Source organism: Hermetia illucens, chromosome 1 (genome assembly GCF_905115235.1).
Source record: "Hermetia illucens chromosome 1, iHerIll2.2.curated.20191125, whole genome shotgun sequence".
Lineage (NCBI taxonomy): Eukaryota > Metazoa > Arthropoda > Insecta > Diptera > Stratiomyidae > Hermetia > Hermetia illucens.
The window spans coordinates 215,881,077-215,904,420 of record NC_051849.1 but is presented as its reverse complement, the minus strand read 5'-3'; the positions used below and the strand labels follow the sequence as shown (position 1 = coordinate 215,904,420).

The 23,344-nt window shown below is 45.3% G+C and overlaps 1 protein-coding gene across 1 annotated transcript in view; it reads right to left on the bottom strand.

Annotated features, from left to right (window-relative positions):
* Positions 1–23,344, bottom strand: part of LOC119646622 (diuretic hormone class 2) — a 190,613-nt gene that overhangs the window by 100,796 nt on the left and 66,473 nt on the right. The gene's annotated exons all lie outside the window — the stretch shown is intronic.

Genomic DNA, 23,344 nt, shown 5'->3' with positions numbered 1-23,344 from the left:
CCAAGGGTAGTATAGGTCCCAGGGCGAATCGTGGATTGGTACCCACGATGGAGCATAAAACCTGGGAAACGCCTGCTGAACCAACACCAACAGCTCTACTACCAAACCCTATCTCCACCTCCACGTGATGACCGCTGGGAGTTCTTTCTTAACGAAAAGCTGCAGACGGAGAAGGATAAAGACGAGTCTTCCGCGCCTAAAAACGGAACAAATTGTATCAATTGATCCTCCAGGTTGGGAGTTAGGTAGGGCTGACAACTCTACACGGAAAACAACTTGTTCCGAAGCCACAACAGGAGCCTCGGACTGGACGGATTACAAAATGTGCTCAAAGACAATGGCTAAAATTCGTACTTTGGTTTTGGGATAGCGCGCTTCTTAGCCAGCCATCTACTTATTGACGGCCTGCACTAACTTTGGGAACAACTAACTCCTTCACTGTTGTACAAGGTCTACTCTACGGTTTCGAACCCAAAACAAAAGTAAATACCTTAGCTGAAACCAATCAAAATTTCAAACCTGGCCATTTCGTAAAATATAATTCATATCCTTGTTAGATTTGGAATTCATTATAAACGGACCAAAAAGAAATCGGTCACGCAGCTCCAGGCCAGAGGTGCGCAATAACGTCTGATAAGATCGCCTCTGCCCAGTGACCGATCAGCTGAAATCGTCCTGAAATATATTAGAGAACACCACGAAAGCTTGATCAGGTTGGTGAAGCTCACCGTAATAACCATGTCAACACTCTAATAACTATTATCAAAATGTTATACGTAAAGCTGCGCAAAAATATCCCTAGAGGAGTCCAACAAGTCACCGCCCTGTCACTGATATTTTTTCTTCTTGCTATTCGAGAAGTTTTCCATGCTGACTTTTCCGGAAAACGTGGAGTCCCTCAATGGGTCGCTTACCCCTTATCAAGTGATGGATCTTGGCTAAATTGGTTGGGATTTGGAAAAGGAAGCGGACTGAAGATAGTCAGTAACAAAGCCAGGATTCTCAGTCTCATGGGCAATCGGTATTGTCTCCCTACTGTTCTCCCTATGGTAATATATATGAACAGTGATTGCCACTGTCATTCCAAAAGCTCCAGACATTCGTTATGACCCCTTTCCGCCATATAAGCTGAGTTCTCTGACCTGCCTGAGTCTAAAACGAAGGAATAAGTTGACCTACGACCCCAGTATCGGTATTCATGTTTATTGAAAGCCAGAAATGGCAGTGGATAGGTAACGAAACTACATACAGGAGCTGGAAATTATGTTTCTGAATACGCGGATTAGGTACTAGGTAGCATCGATGACGCCTAGATGTTCACCTCCCCATCGTCAGAGAGCTAGCCTGGAACCGTGTGTCACATTACTTCGGGCTAGTCCCCGAACTCTCCCGCCTTGCGGAGCCTTCAAATCAGAGAATTCCTTTCACCAACGGTAGGGGAGAGTAGGAAGGGAACTGTCAGTTCACGGAACCCCCTGTCATCCGGCTCCTCCACCGGTCGAGTTCTATCTTCTCAGCAACGAGAAGAACCGAACGTAATGGGCAACACGGCTCTATCTGTCAGCAGTCCTCAGCATCTCTTCGACAATGTTGTCTGGAGAGAGATCCCCTGTGTTTAATTAGAGCTGCTGACGGATGTGCTGACGGATGAGCTGCTGTGGATAAAATCCGGCTCAATAGGTTACGGTGGGCGGGTCACTTAATCCGTATGGATGAGGATGATCCCACCCGGAAAGTCTATAAGGGCAATATCTATGGTAGGAAAAGAAGACGAGGCAGACCCTGCCTAAGATGGAGCGATGGCGTGGGCCAGGACGCCAGACAGCTTTTAGGGATATCGAATTGGTGGACCTCGGCGCAAAACCGGGATGTCTGGAGTTCCTTATTAAGGCAGGCCTAGACCGGATACCGGTTGTTGCGCCGTTGATGATGATGATGCTGACGAACCCCATCCCACCTTCCACAAGAAAAAAAAGTGTCGTGGGCGTCGTCCACAACTCCATTGCAAAACACACAATCCGGAAAACGCGCCTTTCCAATCTTGTGTAGGTAAGACTGAAAACTTCCATGCCTACTTAAAAACTGGGTAAGGAAACAGTCAGTCTCACCATGCTTCCGATTCAGCCACGCACCTAACTTGCCGATGAGCCGCGCAGTCCATCTACCTCTAGTTTCATTTTGCCACGAGAGCTGCGCCGTAGAGCAGGACAGACTGCGTTGAACTCATCAGGAGACGTCACCTGCTAGACGTAGGACCCCCAATGTTTGCCATTAGCCTACTTAACGCCGAAACTCCAGCCGCAGCCTTGTTCGCTGCTGCTTGGATTTGCTCAGAAAAGCTCATCTTTGAGTCAAGAGTCAACTCGAGGTACTTCAGGTACGTCAGGGTGACTACTTCGGTTTTTTCCAGTGCAAGGTTGAAACCATGACTAGTCATCCATCCGCTTACCCGTCGCATCAATATGGCGAGTCTGCTTTGCGCCTGTTCGACAATGCGTCCAGCAACAAGCGCTGCGACATCATCTGCATAGCCGACCAGGCGCGAGTCCTCTGGCATGTCGAGTTTTAGTAGACTGTCATAGGTAGCGTTCCAGAGGTTCGGCCATCCTAGGGTCGGACCTCTGCTACCCCCGACGTAACCTCCATCCACCTTTGACCCTCTAGTGCTTCATAGAGCAGGGAGCGGTTCCTCAGATAGTCCCTCAATATCCGTAAGAGATAGTTCGGCACGTTGAAAGAATTGTCTAGTGTGCCTAGAATGTCTTTCCATCTTACGGAATTAAAGGCGTTTCTGACGTCAAGTATTACGAGGAGCACCACCCGTCGAGTTCGGCGGCTATGTACCTCTGCTCGTCGAACGGCGTCCACGACTTGCATGACAGCATCAATTGTCGATCTCCCTGCTCTAAAACCAAACTGCCGGGGAGATAAATCTCCGGCAGCGCGTATCGCTTCAGCGAGTTTACCTCTGATGAGCCTTTCGAGCACTTTCCCAGCAGTGTCAAGCATACATAGTGGGCGGTATGAAGGCGGCAATTCGGGGTCGCCTTTCCCTTTATGGATCAGCGGAAGCCTCGCAACCTTCCAACGAGCAGGGAAAATGCCCTCTTTCAGGCAAGCGTTGAATGCGCCGAGCAGTAGATCTGGCCGGTGTTGGAATGCCAGTTTGTATACCTCTGCTGGAATACCATCGGGTCCTGGTGCCTTCTTGCTTTTCATAGAGAGGACTGCCTGTTCCAACTCTTTTATAGAGAAAAGTGAACATGAAAGTCCTGGGGGTTTAACGTGAGTACCTGCCGTGTAGGCATAATCCCACGGTCCCCCTCGGACACGGATTGATTTTGTGACCACAATCAGAGCCCCGCCATGCAAGCACAGCGGTCCTGGTTTATACTGAGTGCAGGCTCAGCATTCATACCAGTGGATGCGAGGCCTATCTAACACCTCTGCCGCAACTAAGGGGTACGGCGCACGAGTTGTAAAACGCAACTCCACGCTTGAGCTCCAAGGAGCTCTGCCCGCGGTGTAGGCATAACCACAACCACCATGAAGCTCCCACAAGGGGCCAACCGCAAATGACCGGGCCGAGAAACACATCCTCCAGGAATTCTCCTGGAGCATATGCTCTCAGAGGGCCGTCCCGGTTCCCATGGTACCAGATAACCTCCGGTAAGGCTTCGTGACCGAAGCCACTTCACATGAGTCTCTTGCAGACTCGAGTCTGATCGCCCTCCTCGAGTACGTGGGGACGAGAGAAAAGTGGACAGTCCTCTGCGCTCTCCGCGCCGACGTCATTATCCCATACGGGGTACGCAGGGAAGAGTGCCCTTACAATGCGGTCCATCATCTGCTCGGTCTCAAGTGAACAGGGTCTCCGCAGAGCCCCGATTTTTCGGGCAACTAGTTTGTAACCGAGTTCCCACGGATCCCCATTCACCTCGTCGACCAGATCTTGCCAGCAGCGAGCTTTGCTCTTGTTTATTGCGCTGCGGAGTCTCCTTTTGGATGATTTGTACTCCATCATTATGGTACATGCCTCCGCCCGGTCGCCTAGACGTTGTGTTAAGCGGCGGAGCCTGTGGCACTCCTTCCGCAGCTCTGCGATTTCCACTGTCCACCAATACATGGAAGGTTTGCCGCGCCTCGATGTCTTCCTGGGGGTGGAGGCTCCGCAGACGGTCGTTATCAGGTTCATAACTGAATTTACGACAGTGTTAGCTGCGGCGCCACCGCCCCCAGGAGTACCCTCCAGCGTGGCCCTACCTGTTCCCAGAGCTTCGACAAACTTCCCGGGGTGGCGCACACCGAGAGCTTGTGTCCACCACTTCGAAAGCAATGTATTGGTGGTCACTTGCCGAGAAGTCTTCCAGAACTCGCCACCCGTCCACCAGCGACACCAGTGATTCCGACGCGAAGGTTACGTCTGGAATGCTTCCCTCGCAGCCCGGGCGCCGGAACGTTGGGGTGGATCCGGTGTTTAGAACTACCAGTCCCGTTCTCGCCGCCATTTCCAGAATTCGTTTCCCTCTGGAATCTATGTGAGGCATGCCCCATTCAAGTGCCCTAGCATTGAAGTCACCGTCGATCAGGATCCGCCCATCCGTGCCGTGTATCCTCCAATGCATTAACCTTCCGACGAAAGTCCGGTATCGTCTCATTCGGCGTAAGATAGACACTAAAAAACGTTATCCCTGAACACTGAATCCAGATAAAGCCGTCCCCTCGGCCTTGGGCAAGAACCCTAAGGAAGGTGCCGTCCCAAACCCAGATGGCAGCAGTACCTGATATGTCAGGGTGCCATGAAACTGGGCCCTTGTTGTGGTACTGCTCTCTGATGAGTACTAAATCAGCTTTGGTCTCCACAGCGAACTGGGCTTGCAACTCGTGAGCGGTTGCACTCCGGTGCATATTGATTTGTAGGATGCGAATCATGTTGACCGTGTCCTAGCTCTTTCCAGTTCTGCCCTGAAAACTGGACACCGCCCCGATCCCGCAGTGTGCGCAACGCTGTCATCAGTCGCGCCACGGTCCCTGCATAGGACGCAGCTTTCTTTTTCATTGCAGGTGTTCGCTTTATGGCCTGGCTGACCTATCTAAGTACCTTGCCTACTGTCGCGAGACCACTCGAAATGAGAAAATTGACGGAGGGACTCGTCAGCAGACCACGGAAAAGTAGAGAAAACCTAGTCAATTTCGACATAGAATGTTATTAGGCCCAAAAATTGGTCGACGTAGTCACTAGATCAAAAAAGGAGGCAAATTTTCAAGGAAGCCAAAGGCCGAAAAGGGGAACTTCCTGCCTTAAAGATAACTTGTTGAGCAAACCATGAAGAGCATACTACAGATACTCAGTAAGATTTCTTCCCCATAATGATACCGTGGCCACCCTCAAGTATAATACCTGAGAAAGATCTAAATGCTCACGAGTTTCTTATATTTTCCTTTTTTCAACATACCATCACACCCTAACTAAGCTACCAAAATTCCGGAGAAATTCCAAAGAATTCCTACCCATTCAGGTCCTGCTATCCATTACAAAATTGGAAATTTCTATGTATATATTACCTACCATAAGCTTCCATTACGCAATCTTCCCCCATTTTTGATTTTTATTCAATGTTCAGTGTGAAAAGGGTTGCAGCACTTCCAGCTCACAACTTTATAACCAAGGACCTACTCGGCACTACTCTCCTTGTACTACAAAATTATACAAATTCGCTTACTCATGTATGCATATTGCTCTTTATCCTTTATAGGCCACCGGTGACCTTTTACTTGTCACCATCCTAGGATCCATTGTGAAAATATTGAAATTTTTTTCCACAAATAGGTACGCAGGGTACATCGGTCTCATACGATAGACATAAATCTGTTCTCCTCACCGCTCTCCGTTTAGGAGAGGAGAGAAGGTCAGACCATCACACGTGAAAAGTACCTAGAAAAGTGTTTACGAATACATTAGGTTCCCTGAAATTGAACAAAGTGGACTTGCCATCTGCCCAGATTGGGAGTTCTATCAAATTCAACTTTGGGATTAAAATGTGTCAGTTTCAGAGTTTCAGGAGGCCTTTGAAGTGCCTCTGGCAGTTGAAGGATTCACTGGTGATTAGAAGAACAGGCATTGCTGACCAACTTTTTAATGTTTCTATAATTACTTGCGTCTTTTCAGTTAAGTGAACTGTATTAGACTCGTATTATGGGGGCCCGATTCAGGACTTAAGGACATTTGAAACTTTCAGTTCTCAGTTACCATCTGTTGGTATGTCAGGCCAAATCTGCGAATTCATATACCAAAATCCATATCCCATCGAACTAATTGGTTTCCATATCGACAAACAGGAGCCAAAGTCAAATAGGCCTCATCTCCCGGCTTGACAAAAAGTTGCGTAGATTTATGAGAAAAAGTCCTTTGAAGAAAAAATCAAAGAGAATAAAAAAAAAAAACAAAAAAAGGAAAGAGTGAAACATTTAAGAAAATCTGATTTTTCCACCGAGAAACTCGGTCCTACTAGATTCCGGTCTATCGGAAATATTTGTTGTTTTATGTGCTTTTTCCCATACCCCCAACCGACTGGAAAACATGAAAAATACTTCGACTGGAAGTGATTTAATTTTTCTGGAGCATAGTAAAATTGGCCATGAAGTACCTAAAGTATCTACACACGTTTTTTTCTTCATGTGACTTCAAGTACGTGTGTGGGGACGCTCACATGTAATTTAGATCGATAAAAAAATCATACGCTCTCAAGTGGTGGCTGCTTGCTTATTTTTCAGGGAAAACCTGGTACGAATCCTTAATAAAAAGGTTTCCGGGGATTAGTCATTTCGTGGAGATGACTCTCTCAGGGAAAGTTGTTGATATTACTCCAGTGACATGTCATCCTTCTTCTAGGAGTGAAAGGGAAATGGTGAGGAGTGTAATACACGATGTTTTGAATTTTAAGGACCAATCGTTTTTGAAGGATGTATGCCGGTTATACTGCGTTGACAGTTTACAATTCGTTGATTAGGAAATGGAATTTCTTTGGGAGCGACCTTATGACCCATCCACTATGAGTACCTTCCTAATATGTAAGATTCCAGCAAGACTATTTTATGCAGTTTTTTCAACGAAGTAGAAGATAAAGGGGCTTCTAGCTCCAACAACCCCCAGGATATAACGTGAGGGATGACTGTGATGTAGAGTCAACGTGAATATGTATTCCATTGAAGTGATTGTTGGTTGTATCCAATATTTCCACGCTCTGTAAATCTCAGAGATCAGCCAGAAATTTGAATTGATTGATTCAATTGTCATCTTCTCGACTTTTATCTGGATTTGTGATTTTTAGAGCGGTTATGAAATTGCTCAACATCGCCTAATGGCCTTGAAACCTGTAGGTTGAAATCAAGTTACTTTGAAAATTGTTTTACTGATTATGTTGGACGAGGTGTCAATTGAGTTCTAATCGTGATCATTAGCTAAGAATGGCGGGGCGAAAACAAACAGTGGTGGAAGGACTCAATAGAGCCACCTTTGGCGCACCTACCCAGTGAAGGCAGTCACTTAATTAAGGAACAGTGTTGGAACAAAAACCTGCTGTTTTCCGGAGGTGGAAATCTTCCAAAGACACTCGTACACATGTACCAGTGTATGCGATTTTTAGCCACTAAAATTACCCACTAACTCCTCTCTTCTTCCCCGCGTAACCACCACAAAGCATTCCATCGCGGGTGGATATGATTCGAGCCTCTTCCTTCGCTCATTGATTGCATTCTCAACCACGTCTTTCTCGCCTACACTGCCTCTCTGAACCTGCACTGAATTCGCCCTACCATCTGATTTACTGGATTCCAATTCTCCTGGCACACAAGCATTTTCCCAATTATATTTTCGGGTCCTACTGTTCCTCCCAATGTCTCCTCTAGACCTTTAATTGTGCGCTCTCTGCTTCCACTCCTTGATGCTGGGAATCAATTTGTGGGTCCATTTTCGGCCCTTTCCGGCTGCCGCGTAGGCAGTTTCCTCTGAGATGATTCTACAACCACAGCGCACTCTTAAGGCGGTCTTTTTATAAACCGCGCTCATCTTTTGAGCATTGGCTGCGAAATGCAATTTAGTTGTCCAGATTGACGGTACGTAGAGCAGTATAGAGCTGAGCACTCTAGCTATAAGCAGCCCACGAGTGCATCGCAGGCCCCCAACATTAGGCATCAGCCTTGGTGACGCCTTGAAATTCAGCCTCGCATCTATCATCCCTCCAAGGTTCTGTAGTTCCGTTGAGCTGTATTCAATTGCTTGGAAAAGAAGCTCAACGGCTGCCAAATTTGGTTCACCTTTTGGTGAAGCGCCGCACCTACTGCAAAACGGCTATGGGTACGTCTGGTTGAGGAAATGCCAGTAGTGTAGCGTCCACCAACTGTCATATGGTTAGTTCCAATGTCTGGACGGCCTCTGTATACCACGCAATCACGCGTGAATTTTGATCTTGGGCTCAGACAAGTAAGCTTTGAAAATCGCTTGATGCTATGCAGCTTTGTCAAAAATATGCCCTAAAATTTTCGTAAATCCCTAACTGTTTTTGGTTGCGGGGAGTCTGTGATGGCGTGAAGCTTGCCTAGGTCCGGGTGGATTCCTTCCTGGAGAAATCCTGTGGGCTTAAAAAGTTGACCTGCTGTTGAAGGAATTTGCATTTTTCAGTTAAATACAAGATCATTCTCAAGGAGACGTGAAAAAATTATCAGACTCAGAGTAATAGGCCACCAAAACATCATCGAAATACATGAAACAAAAGTTGTGGTTTCGCGGGGCAGAGTGGATGACCCTCTGAAAACTTAGCGCCGCATTACACGCATCAAAAGTCATCCGTGTGAACTCGAAAGGTCCGAAGGGCGTGCATATTGCGGTTTTCGGAATGCCTTCTGGAACTACAGGGATTTGATGGTACACCTTGGCTAGGTCGAAGGTCCTGAAAACAGGGGAGTTAGCGAGGTTGTGCGCGAAGCCGTGGAGAGGAGGTAGCGGTCTGGAATGCTCTGAGCAGACACCTGTAATCGCCAGATGATGTCCCTTCGCCATCGGGCCATGGTCCCACCATGTATAGTATACCAGCAGCTATTTGATATCCTGTGTTAAAAGTCTATCGAATTCTTTTTAGCAACAGGGTGCTTCTTAGGTGATTATGACGGGGAGCCAGTAGTGCAAATGTGGTGCTGGGCATCATGCTTAGCCGGCTGTGAGAGACTAATTTTGGTAGTTATGCTGCTGTATTTTAGAAGAATCGCGCTAATGCGAGGATCGGGGACTTCTTCAAAATGATAGAAAGACTGATAGTTGAACAGGTGGCAAGTCGTTCCGAAGACTTGAGCGAGGTTCTGCAAATCTGTCAGCAATCCATAGTGGCCCCGGATGTCTACGCCTAATATGAGGCTGCTGCTGCGCCAGACATACGTCCACTTGCCTGTTACCGTAAGTGTGTACGGCAGAGGACTTTGCCGCCGCTAGTTTGAGATATTGCGGGATCAGCTTGTAAGTCCGCGATACCCGATCAAACGAGACGTATGCGGCTATGTTGATTAAATAATGGCCTTGCTCAGAGGATCATAGATGGTTAGGCGGCGTGGAGCTCCGTTCTGGGTTGCAATCGCCGGAGCTCTCAACGAGTTTACTTTTTTGGTGGTATAAACTTGCACGGGCTGGTACACTTCTTTGCCTTGTCGGTGAAGATGCGGGTGGTAGACCGCGTACTGAAGCTCGGTAATCCAGCCAGTAGCCTCCCGCAACCCTTAATTGATCACGGGGCGCACATGCACCTCATGGATCTTATCAGCGGCGTTTGGTAACACTTCCAAAGACCCGAAGTCCGCACAGGCCAAGATGGCCTAGGTGCTCTCCGGGAGCCACAGCGACTTCAAAAGCTCCACCTCCACCTTCATTTCAAGCAACAGTTGGCTCGGGGAGCGGTCGCCTAAGATGAGCTCCGTCAGTAATTGATTCAGCTTTACTGACTCACTTACCGACAGTCGCTTGATGAGGGTGCGATTTAATTTCGTGTAGGAACACTCTTCGTGCAGGTCGGTGACAAGCCCAATCGACGCCTCGAACAGGCCGACGAGCTTATGATTAACTCGAGTGGCGTTGTTGTTGTCGGCTTTGTCGTTGATCTTAGAGGGTCGCAGCTCTCCTATCCTGCTAAAAGTATAGGACGCAACATGCAAGCGAAAGTAAGTAAGTAAGTAAATATTTCGTCGCGGGTTGGGGAAAGGTCTACCTGCTCTCTTCGTCCATCGATTGCATTCGCCTTCTTTGCCTCTCTCAACCTGAATCCGCCCTACCGTGTCATTCACTGCATTGCAGTCCTCCTTGCACGCAAGCATTTTCCCATTTATATTTTCCGATCCTACTGTTCCTCCCAATGTTTGCTTTAGACCTTTACTCGGCGACTTTAGGATGATGGAAGAAAATATGCTCCGGGTCTTCCGCAATACCGCCGTAGTTGGGACAGTCGAGCGAGCTGTCCAGTTTAAACCTATAGAAGTATTTACGGCAACCGCCATGTACCGCGAGAAAATGCGTGAGATCACAGTTTGTCCCACCATGCATTCCCTGCATCCACAACTTGATGCTCGGAATCAATCTATGAGTTCATTGACACTTTTCAGCCCGTTCCCACCATTAATGCCACCTGCTTAACGATTCCTCCCTTCCTGTGTTTCTTACGTTCCGATGAAAGGAAAATTCGGGTCCATCATCTCATCGCCCAAAATGTCAATTGAGATCCTTCTGGCTACTGCGTAGGCCGCTTCGTCTAAGATGGTACCATAAACCGCGTTCATCTTTTGAGCATTGCATGCGGTATGTAATGCAGTGGAAAAGAAGTGCCTTGGAAAAGAAACTCAACGGCTGCCAGATTTGGTTGACCTCTTGTTGGAGGGCAGCACCTACTGCAACGTCGGAGGCATCGACAATTACGGCTAGGAGTACACTTGGTTAAGGAAATGGCAGGAGTGTAGCGTCCACCAGCTGTCGTTTGACTAGATCAAATGCCTGGTCGGCCTGTGTAGACCACGCAATCACACCTGCGTTTTGATCTGGAGCCCAAACAAGTAGGGGTTCAGGATGGCTTGATGTTGTGCGGCTTTAAGCAAGAAACGACGATAGAAGTTTAACATGACATGACTGTTATTGGTTGTGGGAAGCCTATGACAGCCTGAACCTTGCCTGGGTCCGAGTAAATTCCCTCAGGGGAAATCGTGTGGCCTAAAAACTTCACCTGCTGTTGAAGGAATTTACATTTCAACGTTAAGGACAAGATCATCCTCAAGGAGACGTTGAAAAATGTACTGGAGATATTCCAAATGCTCAGAGGAAGATACGACCAAAACATAATCCAAGTACATGAAAAAAAAGTTAAGATTTCGCAGGACAGAGTGGATAAGCCTATGAGAAGTTTGCGCCGCATTGCACAGACCCAAAGTCAACCGTGTGAACTCGCAGAGCCTGAAGGCTGTGCATATTGCCGTTTTCGGAATGTGTTGTAAAGCTACAGGGATTTGATGGTACCCCTTTGCTAAGTCCAAGGTCATGAAAACAGTTAGCGAGGTCGTGCGCAAAGTCGTGATAAAGTGGTATGGGGTAGTGGTCTGGTCTGGTCCGTAATTGCCACATGATCTGCATTCGTCCTTGGGCTTTGGGACCATATGTAGTGGAAAAGACCAGCAGCTTTTTGATGGTCAGCAAATACCCTACGCCTTTAAAAGTATGCCAATTTTTTTTTTCACCAACAGCGAGCCTCTGGGGTGGTAATGGGTACACCATCGAGAAGAAAGCGGAGCCAGTAGCGCGGATGTAGTGCCGTATATCATGCTTAGCTGGCTTCCGGCGACTAATTTCGATAGTTACGCTGCCGTATTTTTGAAGAAGTCCCCGAATGTAAGGGTCGGCTACTACTTCAAAAATGATAGAAAGAAGACCTGAATGAGGTTGCGGGTCTATAAGAGACTTATTCTGTAGATCTATCAGCAATCTAAAGTGGCCCAGAAAGTCTGCGCCTCATATGAGACTGTTGATGTCCACTGTAACAAAACACCCTGAAAATGTTCGTCGAAGTCCCACACATACGCCCACTTATTTTTAGCCGTGAGTGTGTATAGTTGAGGAGTTTTCGTACCGAGACGTCTGCGCCTGTCTTCATTAGGTAATGGGATTTGCTCAAAGGGTCGTAGAGCGGCACAGGCCAAGATGACCTAGCTGCTCTCTGGGAGTCGCTGCAACCACAACGAGTTCAGAAGCTCCACGCCGACCTTATCCCCGCCAAACTACTTCATCTCAGGCAGCAGTTGGCTCGGGGAGCAGTCCCCTAAGAGGAGCTCCGTCAGGTTTGCTGACTCACTTACCAACAGTCTCTTGATGAGGGTGCCCTTTAATTTCGTGCAGGAACACTCTTCGGACACGTCGGTGACCAGAACAGAACCCTGTGGAGCACCCGCGGAGACAACGTACCAAAGCCTTCTATCTGTTAAATTGCTGCCGACTAGCGCAGTTAACTAACTGAGTACTTCAATCGCCGCCAATGACCTCCTTCTAAGGTTCCAACTGGCCGAGTTGAACGCATCTTGTACGTCAATGGTAATCACAGCACAATACTCGCCAGTTCCACCCCTTCCGTGCATCGCATTTTCAGCTTGCCAGTGACCAGTTTGATGCCGTCGACGATTGATTTGGTCGTACGGAAGCTGAATTTTCGGTCTGATAAATCTCCCAGACTGTCCACAGTCGGAAGCAATCTGTTATAGATTATTCACTCCAACACTTTCCCCATAATGTTCAATAGACATATAGGTCTGCACGAGGATGATTCACCAGGAGACTTACCAGGTTTAGGCAACAACACTACCCTTTGTTTTTTCCATCTCTCGGGGAAGATCCAACCGCCAAACTTGCTTTAAACAACTCTATCAATATGTTTGACCCCAACTTAACGGCCAACTTAAGGGCTTCATTCGGTATACAGTCGAGGCCAGGCCTACCGCAAATCTCCAATACTTCTTTTGGCATTACTGGAAATATTACAGCCACATCTAAAAATATCTGTAGACTGTAACCGCTCTCCTGAGGGAACAAAACCTGAACCATTTTCAGCATGAGGTCAGGACATGAAATTTGCGAAGCTGCCTTACCTCTAAATCTCCCCATCACAACTCTGTAGGTGCGGTCTACATCTGCCTCTGCACAGAGTTGTGTGAAACAAACGCTCTTACTTCCAGTTTCCTCGAGCTAGGCCTAGAAATTATGTTAACGTCTTTCTACAGGGTGGTAAGGGGCCATATAGCCATACTACAAAAACCAATAGCATGGACGCGGATGTGCGGTGGTCTCCATTCAAAAAACGACACCCCAAATCTTTTGAGCACAATTTCGCCCCGCGACAAGTAGATAAAAAAAACACAACAAACATACAAAGCCCCGGAAAAATGGTAAGGTGTGGACCACAGTGGGTGCGGTAGGACGGCCTCATCGCGCTAAGCAATAAACAAACGTTAATGGCGCATTGACAGTGTCAGGACGTTAGTTAGTTAGTCCAGGCATTATACGAATGACGCCTCAAGGCGTAAAATATTACAAAGCTATTGTACGGAAGGTCGTGGTTCAAATTTCACTGATGGCTCTACTGCGATCCGAACAGTAGAGTTCGAAGTGTAACAGGAATATCAAAACCACTTCGTGTCTCTGTCGAAGCTCATCAGAGAAGCGCCCTCTCACCACTCCTCTTTGTTCTTATTATGGACACTGTTACACGGGACATCCAACCTTAAGCACCCAATCCATTGCTATCCACATTATGTTTTTCTGTCCTTTCATAGCAAAAGTGGCATAAACCCACTTATCCTTTGGACACATAAACCCACTTGTCCTTTAGACCTCGGTGTGTTCAGCGCTGCCTTTCTGTCGCTCTCAACGCTTTTAAATACTGGACGGCTATCAAGGGCAATGAACGGCGCCTCGCAATAATGGAGATGAAAATGTTGCGTTGTTGCATGATCACGTCCGAAGTGAAGATATCCGTGAACAACATGGGTTGCAGCGATCTTGGGACATTGGCTAGAGAAGCATCTTCGATGGTATGGACATGTAACTTTTGCTGACTAGAAGTCAATAGCAAACGGCCAAAAAGGCCAAGGGACGTAATAGAATGGCACAATCAATCATGAAAAACCGACCCCGTTTCCGAGCGAGACAAAAGCTAAAAAGAAAAAGAAGATTGCGCGGTGTAATAGGCACCACGGGAACAACTCTGTACGGGTTTTCGGACATCGAAGGTCCTTGCGGCAACACATCGAATGCAGCAATACAGAATACCATAATCCCTAAGCGAATCAGTAACACCCAAACCATCTGAAAGAACAGAACGTTAGAAAGCAGACGAGCAGAAGCACCCAAGATTTGGGGCTCCGGCGCTAATGAAGAGTATAGTAGTTGACAAGCTGGATTAAAGACGTTTCCAAATACATTTGAGAAAGATCGAGAGACGAATCACTGCAGTCTAGGAAGCTATTTACACCCAGGAATCTCAAAGAATAAGTGTGTCTTCTTAATGGCATTCGCTATCAACGTATTGTACCTTTAACCCGCTGGGATAGTGACTCCCTAGGTGGGGATTAAGGATTCATTCAAAGTATTGTGAAGCCACTCTAGCTATCTCCGCAGTGGTATCTCCTCGCAGGGATCAGGAATCTTGAGGTTCAACATGATCCACTTTCGTCACCCCGGCTGTCATTCGCTGGTGGGGAAGCTATCTTACTGACCAGAAGGTAGACTTCACCAGAAAATATTAATGAGCCTTGGAAGAGCCTGAGCTTTGGTGCGGCAGTTAATATCGGAAAGCACCATTTCATGGACGCACGAGACAGGTTGTGATAGACTTATCAACAAGTCTATCAGTAAGAAAGGACGACAAACGCTTTGCTAGCTGGACTATGCTATGGCAACGTAGAACAGCCAACGAGTGCGTTGCCCTAGAAGCACGTGGCACAGAGCAGTAAAAGAGAAGTATAGGTTTCTCGGGACGAACCAAAGAAGCACGTTTCGGCGAACCAGTAACAATGGCAGGTAGGTTTGGTTGACACGCTATGCCGCATTTGGGTGATATTGACAATCAAATATATCAATTAGAAACAAGAAGTTAGAAACTCTGTCTAGAATAATATAGACCTACCTTTCAGATTGAATATATTACAAGCGTGTAATATTGCGTGATCAACGAGCCATTGAACAACGAGCGCATTTGGAGAGCATTGGCATTTGGTACTCTTTGTTTACCCCAAAAATTATTCACGGACGCAAACATGTCCGAAACACACCTCCTGATTCAACACATTGGGTACCTCTCCATAGCGCCAAAGAGTGAAATGGAATTTCTCAAATGGTAGAGACTAATTCCGCCAACAATGGCCGCGGTTCGAGGAAGAAAGAAAAACTAGCCACCGTAGTGTGAACGGCCATGTAATATCTAGGGAGTAGGAGGGGAAATTTTATGCATTGCTGCGCTGACCCGGTTGTTGGCCACATCCAATAGGGACATCTCAAAATCTTGGACTAGAAGCAATTTGATGACTGTATGGGATGGAGAGCTCGGTAGAATGTATGATACATGCGAGCTGTCCCTCGAAATAAAAATAAAACCATCTTCATAATCAACACTTCCAGGCAGAGGAAACCCCCGAGATTGATTGACCTCCAGTAGAACTGTTCATCGCAACTCCTGCAGCTTCTGAAGAGTTACCACCAAGACTGATATGTAAATTTTAGGAATTCGAGAGCTTTGCCAGATAGTGAAAGAAGGAAAAGATCGTTAAGACTACGAAAATGATAGCCTTACTGCTTCAATTGAAAGGTGAGACGAGAGGCATTAGTATATTTCCTGCATCCACAAAGATAAAGGATAAAATATTCATACAACCCGTGAAAGAAAACTTAGATGGCTTGATCAACATAAATCAGGTTGGTTTCCCATCCCAAGAACATCCTTCGTATCATTGGAGAGCAGTATTTTATCCGCTCTTCATGGATTTTAAGAAAACTTTCGACAACATCAGCAAGGAGTGCTCTGCGTAAAAAAGATCATTCTGGAGGAAATCAACAGTCGTTATCAGAGTAAGATATGACGAAACAACATGCCCCGCGCGGCTTCGAGATAACATTTCTGAGGAATCGAATTTCAAGTGTAAGGGGAACTGCACCAGGAACATATTCTGCTCCCAATACTTTCCTTCTCGTTATCGGTGACGTCCAACCAGCTAGCTTGACTGAAGAACATCTTTTCCGACTTTACCTCACAAACAGCTTTCCCAAAAAGGTCAATCGGTTTATCACGCTACAACTCACTAACGTAGAACAATGAAAAGTTCATAGGCTAACACATAGATGGCTTTACTAATGTTGAAATGACACGTATACAAATTTGACAGCTGTCAAATTATTAATTTGTGGGTTAGACCATTTTGAGTGTGGCAACTTTAGTTTGAAACAAGTCGGGAAACCGGAAGCAGGGCGCTTCAGGTATGAGGTGTACTCCTTTTATAAAGACATTTGGGAATGCATTTGTCATACTATAAAAATGGTATCGAAAAATCGTATAACGGCTGTAATCATTGTATTACCTTCAAAGGCAACTTAATTGAATAATAAAGTCAAATTTTATCAAGAAAAAAAAAATTTCTATGTTAGTCTACGAACTTTTCAACCCAACTGTCAAACTTATATGTGAATTATCACATATAAGTTTGACAGTTCGAGACATTCAAGGTTAAGGTACTCAAAATATTTGTTATTTTATAAAAGAATACAACAGAAAAGATTTGAGTTTGACCACCATTTTTGGAAGTGTCTTCTGTGAGTATCATTTACCTTGACGCAAAATGGACACAATTCCCTTAACAACGATATACAGTTTACTTAGTAATCACCTGCTCTAGGTGGCAGTCCTATCATGAACCTGAAAAGCTCAAATATCTACCAAATAAAAACTTCTTACCATTAAGTTTTCCAGGAAATGTGAAAAATTTTGTGTTTCCCCACAATGAATAAAACAATCGCTTTCATAGTCTCACGAAAGTTCTCCTTTGTTCATCTGTTTACAGAAAGTTTCAAGTCCTTGTCATAATAAAATTACACCGCTGAGGAGCAGCAACTTCAGGTGAAATGGTTTAAACACAAAAAACTTTGTCAATCATAAACTTGCTAACTTGTTAATACAAAAGGACGATTGTATCATTTTCAACTATTCAGAACATGGGAAAGGAGCACGTGGTTCATATTAGAATTATTCAAAATCATATAATTGTGTAGTCCTTTCAAGGATGAATTCGTCTATCGAATCGATGTTTTCAAAATTTCTGTCTATGAAATTTGCTAATATAATTTAGACCTAATTCGGGATTTCGAGGAAAATACCGATGTATTTTACACTTAATTGAACTCGGATAAGGAAGGATAAAAACGGTTAAATCTGGGGCTCAAATTGGTATTGAAAGAATTTGAATTCCAATGAAATCATGGAAGAGAAAGTCTCAAATCACTGAAAAATTATTTCTAAAGGATTCACTAAATGGAAGCAACCTTAAGAGGGTACGTGTAGTACATGCTCCCATACAATAAATTCAAACTGTTGCCCAAATAAAGGACAACCAAGCTCCTGCTTAAATATGAATTAGTTGATTCATTCACTTAAACTCTACGAAGAATTGCACTTTTGAACTCAAGCTGGACCACACTAAACATCGGCTTTACAGCAAGGACCCCCGGCAACTGAGCCCAGCAAAATATTTTCTAACATTTCTGGGTTTTGACTCCAAAGTCTAGCAACCTTGGGCAAAAAGGACTCTGCATCGATGAACCAAAAGTAACCAACGCTCTGCGGTGACGGATATATAGAATATAAAGGGATGCATCCACTATATTTCAGCAAACCAAAGATACGTCTCCAAATTATGAAGATAAATAACTTGTATTATAATTGTTTGAAAGTAAACCACAGAAGTCCTCATTGTTAACTACGAGGTTGCACAAAATATTCCCAGCGACATAGTACGTTATTACATGCAGAAACTGCTTTAAAAGAGGATTCCTCAGCCAAAAGTCAAGGCGCTGGGTCAACCGCGATTACAACGAACTACATTGGTAATACCTTATTTGCTACAGCCCCTGCAGCCAACACCAGCATCACAAAGAGGGACAAAATTCTGCTAAGCAAACACATATTTTCAATTGTTACTCAGGAGAGGCTTACGAAACATTATTATCCCTGCGACCACGGCAGGACGACAAAAAAGGGTGGTGATGAAGCTTCTATGCGCTGAGTCGAAGATACCTCTACTAAAGGATACATCAAGCTTCTACACTCGCTACAAAGATCACCACTCGAGTCAGGAGAGAACTGCAGTGGAATGATGTTCCATAAACCTACTAGCAAAAGTGAGCATAACTTGGAAAAACCTCCCCCACCTCCTCCCTAACAAACCACAACAGGAGGCAGGAATTGACTGACTGAATTACTGGCTAATAATAATTTTGTAATTTTAATACAAATACAATATTTTAGGGATCAACTACTCCCTTCCTCAGTGTTTCATCTTCTAAGATTCTGATTTTTGGGGTCAGGAGGCAGTAGAGAGATCAAAGGAGAAATTCGTACTCAACTACGTGATCAACAAATCCAACAAACACTTTACCCAGGAACAGCTTTAACTACTCAACAAAGGCTTCAACTTCGCCATAAGAGACGCCACCTTTCCCAAAAAGGACATCATAATGGACACCGAAGCAGGAATTAAATATACACCACATGACGAAAAAGCTGACATTCAAGTAAAAATTCGGCGACTGCTAGCCCCCACCAAATGAATGGTCCCGAGGAAAAGACCAACCCCCACAAAATGGTTAATGAAAAAGAAGAGAGCCCCAAAGGAAATGCAGTGGTCATTATTTACAAAGAAGCATACGACGAATTAACGACTAAGTTTCACATCATCAAGAAGGACCCTCTACCAGACTCTATTAAAATAGTGGAAAAGGCTCTGGCGGAACACGAACCCATCATTAAGAAAACCTTCGAACTGAGAATGCCTAACCCATTTCGGCCTAGATTCAAATGCCTCGCTAAAATAAAGAAGGCAACGAGGTCAGAGAGATAATAGCAGCAACGAATTCACCGACCCAAAACATTGCGAGGTGGCTCCTGGAATAAGTCAAAAGGTTAAGCTTAAACGTAGGAAAACTGACATCGGGAAACAGCTGGGAAGTTATCACCAGACTCAACGAGGCTGGGTGGATACGAAATAACGAAATCCAGGTATCCTTTTACGTAGAAGCACTGTTCCCAAGCGTGCCGATGAAAGAAGTCCGATACTTGTCCGAAGAATGGATCACGACACTCGAAAGCTCAACCGGATGGGGAAGAAGGCCAAACTGTATAGAAAACTGACTTTCACTTGCATGAGTGAGTATTATTTCATATTCAGAAATGCGTTTTATGAAACTCCAGCTCAGCAATAGGCAACCCGCTCTTACCGCTGCTAAGCGAGGTATTTATGGAAAATCTGAAGAATGAACTCAGGAAGGCTGGTATACTCCCAAGATTCGGGATCAGATATGTGGACGTACTACAATAGCAATCATCAAAAGGGAAGAAACAGACGATCCTCGAAAAACTTAACTGGATACGCCAAAGCGAAACGAGAGCGGAAAGGAAGGGGGATTCCTTTCCCGGATTGTGATGAGGGCACTTTGAATTTGACATCTACAGGACGACTCAAATACAACGAGCCAGCATATACACCGCAACAACAAGGCGGCATATAACTTCATAATCCACAGAGTGGTCACAACCGCACGAGGAGAGTAGAAAAAACAACTAAATCCTGGACACAGCCATGAAAAACGGGTACAACAGGAACATCATCGTAGAACAGATCCAAAAGTAACTATGCCAGGTTCCAGAGGATAACTTTCGAAACTCCTCCAGGATCCTATTCGGATCTGACGCAGATATATCTAAAGGCAACTACATAATCGTGGATTCCGGGTTACCTCAATCAGTAGACGATATTTGCTGAGGTCGAAAAGAGTATACTGAAAAAAGCGACATGTACAATTATTGTTTAGGATATGGGGGATCCTAAGTCCACATCCACATGATGTTGGACCAGATCAAATGGAGAACAACTCACTCCCACGTTTGTTGGTCCAGGGACCCCTCGGTCGGGGCATAGCACCCAAGCATTCAAAAAACAAGGTTTCGTCCAGGGCAGAGGCAACTCTTCAGATGCTGCCTAACCTCTGGCCTGGGAGCAGCGTGAAGATGATCGCGAGGAGAGTAATAGTAGCTAAACAAGAAGGTGTTAAATGGCGAATTAGATACAACCATGAGTTGTACCAAATATTTCACGACCCTAAAGTCCCCATAATTAATAAATCTTCGGAAGTTGCAATAGACTGGAGACGTTTAACGTAAGGACACCACTCGGGTGCCTCAAAGGGTATTCGAAAGGAGAGTAAAAGGACGAAGAGCGGTAGGAAAACCCCAAAAGCACTAGGCAGACGAAGATCGCTGTCCTCGCCACTGTTCGGATTTCGAAATTGGAGGACGCAATGTATGAACTGAGATAGCTGGAAGAATGGCATCCTGAAGACCAAGGTTCACAACGACGATATAAATTTTCCAAGAGTAGCGAATGGATTCACCAGGAGGCAAGCTACCATTTGGGTGAGTGGGGAGTAAGTGTCTCAGGAAATCGAAGATTGAACAGGGGGGGTTCGTCCAAAGCAAAATTAAATGGCAACAACATTTTTGGTTGCAGCGCGGAATACCGCTGGGGGATAGATAAGTTCCAGACAATGCTAGCCAATGTGACTGGAACGCTGAACACTCTGAAAAAAATCGAGAGGTCGTAGGCAGCTTGAAACGTCAAATATATATCATAAAACCGGTATTGGTTCTACCATTAAAATTGCTTTCATCAGCTGTTCCCACTTGCCTAAGAGCAGATGGTGGGTTGGCGACGAATTCACATACAGCGATCATAAGGCGATAGTGTTCGAAGTCAAAAAGCACAGGAATACCCATAATCCCACACTGACAGGTCCAAAATGCAAGGATAGCATCTTCGACAAAGATGCGTTTGGTTTGGTGGTGAACTCATCCATCCATCCAATATCGATGGCCCTTGATACGTCAGAATAGGATTGCACTCTCATGTTTTGAGCTCGGTGTTGCTCTATGCTGCTGCTTTTTAGGTTGCAGGATTATCGACCAAGGAAATCCGAAAAAGCCTGTCGCGGTTATACAGGGTATGGGCCTTGGGGGTAATTAGTGACGTTTGTCATAGCTGATTTAATGCCAGTAAACATCTTAACTGAAGGATGTCGTGAATCTATGCCATAAGAACTACAATCAAAAACGTCGCGAAAATGATGAAGACAATGGCAGATGGCAGACGGATGGAATGGCTATGGCTCAATAAGAGCGCAATGGACACATAAGCTAATTCCAATCACAGCTAGACAGGTTAATCGTGTCAACGGAGACAGTAACCTCCAGTTAACGTAGTTATTATTTGGCCACCCTACCTTCTCTTAGTTGGTTTCGTCGCCCCGAGTCTCCAGTATGCCCAATCAAAGTAGAAAAGGGGGATTTCTCCTCGTCCCGGAGTTTCCGCGGTGGTCCGAAATAAAATCCCAGTGACCAAAAGGAATAATATATATGAGAGTCCACTTAACGTAACTTTCATGACAGACCCTTGTAATTTTGACCCTGGGCCCGATTTTTTTTGCATAATTTTCACCCGAGTCCAGATTTCTTCTCTGCGGCCCTGGCAGACCGAAATTCCAACCAAGCATTTCCTGGTATAGTTGGAGGACAAATGACAGAGTTCAGTGACATTTGCCGCAAACATAAAAATAACTCCACATCGCGGTTTCCACTGATGTCTTTCGAAGTTTTCACAACTATGGCTAAGCCAGAAGAAAAAGGACAGTTGCATATTCAAGTCCAGTACTAGCAATATCGCTTCCCAGTACTGAACTAGGTTGCTATTATGGATAACAACAATTTCTAGTTGAGACGGTACAGAAGAGCCTTTTTTGGTGTATAAAGCTAACACTATGGGATATAATGCCACAACTTCAACCACCAACCCGCCACCCAATCTCCTATACAAATTCACACAGGAAAATTCAATATCCCAATCGATAATTAAAAGCAGAGAGAATTTCGGAGTCTAGATACCATGCGCATGGACTACCATAATTTTTTTTCCCATTTTTTTGATTTCTGAGAATGGGTCCCCGCCTTCCCAACAAATGTCAAAACTTAAGACTGGCTCCAAAAAGTGCTAATCGAGACGGTTCATTGGACTCCCAGCGTCACTACATTCGGTAAAAAAAAATTAGACACTCCCTTTTGCGCGTAAACTCAACATAGAAAGATGTAGCTGATTGTGTGGATCGTTCACAGTTCCCACCCTCTCACCAAATTTCATCTCAATTGGTGTAGCCGTTTCCGAGAAAGGTGCCTGTGACAGACAAATCTGCAGAAAAAAATCAAGTTGTCATTAATATTCGGGTAATTTTCGAGTCTAAGGACTTGGACGAGATAACTACGAAGGAGGGACTTTGCTTAGCCTCACGATCCCAGCTAGGGATAGAGTCAGTGCTGAAGGGAGATATTCCACGGTTGAGGAAGGCATACGCCGGCGCAGAAACTACGTCTATAAGTCTAACTCTTGAAGAAAAAAGCTGTCACTACCAGCAAAGTATCGATTGGTTGGGTCGTCAGTCGATTACAAAATTAGGTAACCCCAAAAAAGATATACAAGCGTGTACGATAGGTCCAAGCTGTGCCGCAAATGCGGAAAATAAGGCCACATTGCAAAAAACTGCGAAGGAAGGCCTAGTTGTCTGTTCTACAGGCAAATAAGTGATATTGGCAGCGCCCACATTACAAGCAACAACACATGTCCAGTTTTTAGAAGGATGATCGACACTATGCGCACTACAGCTAAAAAAGACCACTGCCAAGGGGTTTAGGAGCTGTTCTTCTGGGCGGTATTGGAGAACAAATTCGACGTCGCTATTGTCTGTGAGCAGTAGAAAAATCTAGATAGTGAAGTTTCGGTTACGGATATGAGCGAAATGGTGGTAATATGGGCATGAAGTAATCGAGCCATAGAAAGAACCGCGAAGGTCCTCGGGAGCTCCTTCACTAGAGCAAAAATAGGTGGAATATCCATCTAGAATTACTAGTCGGCGCCAAGCCTTACAAGAGAGAAGTACCAATCCATGGTGGCTAAGCTAGCAAATGATAAAGGC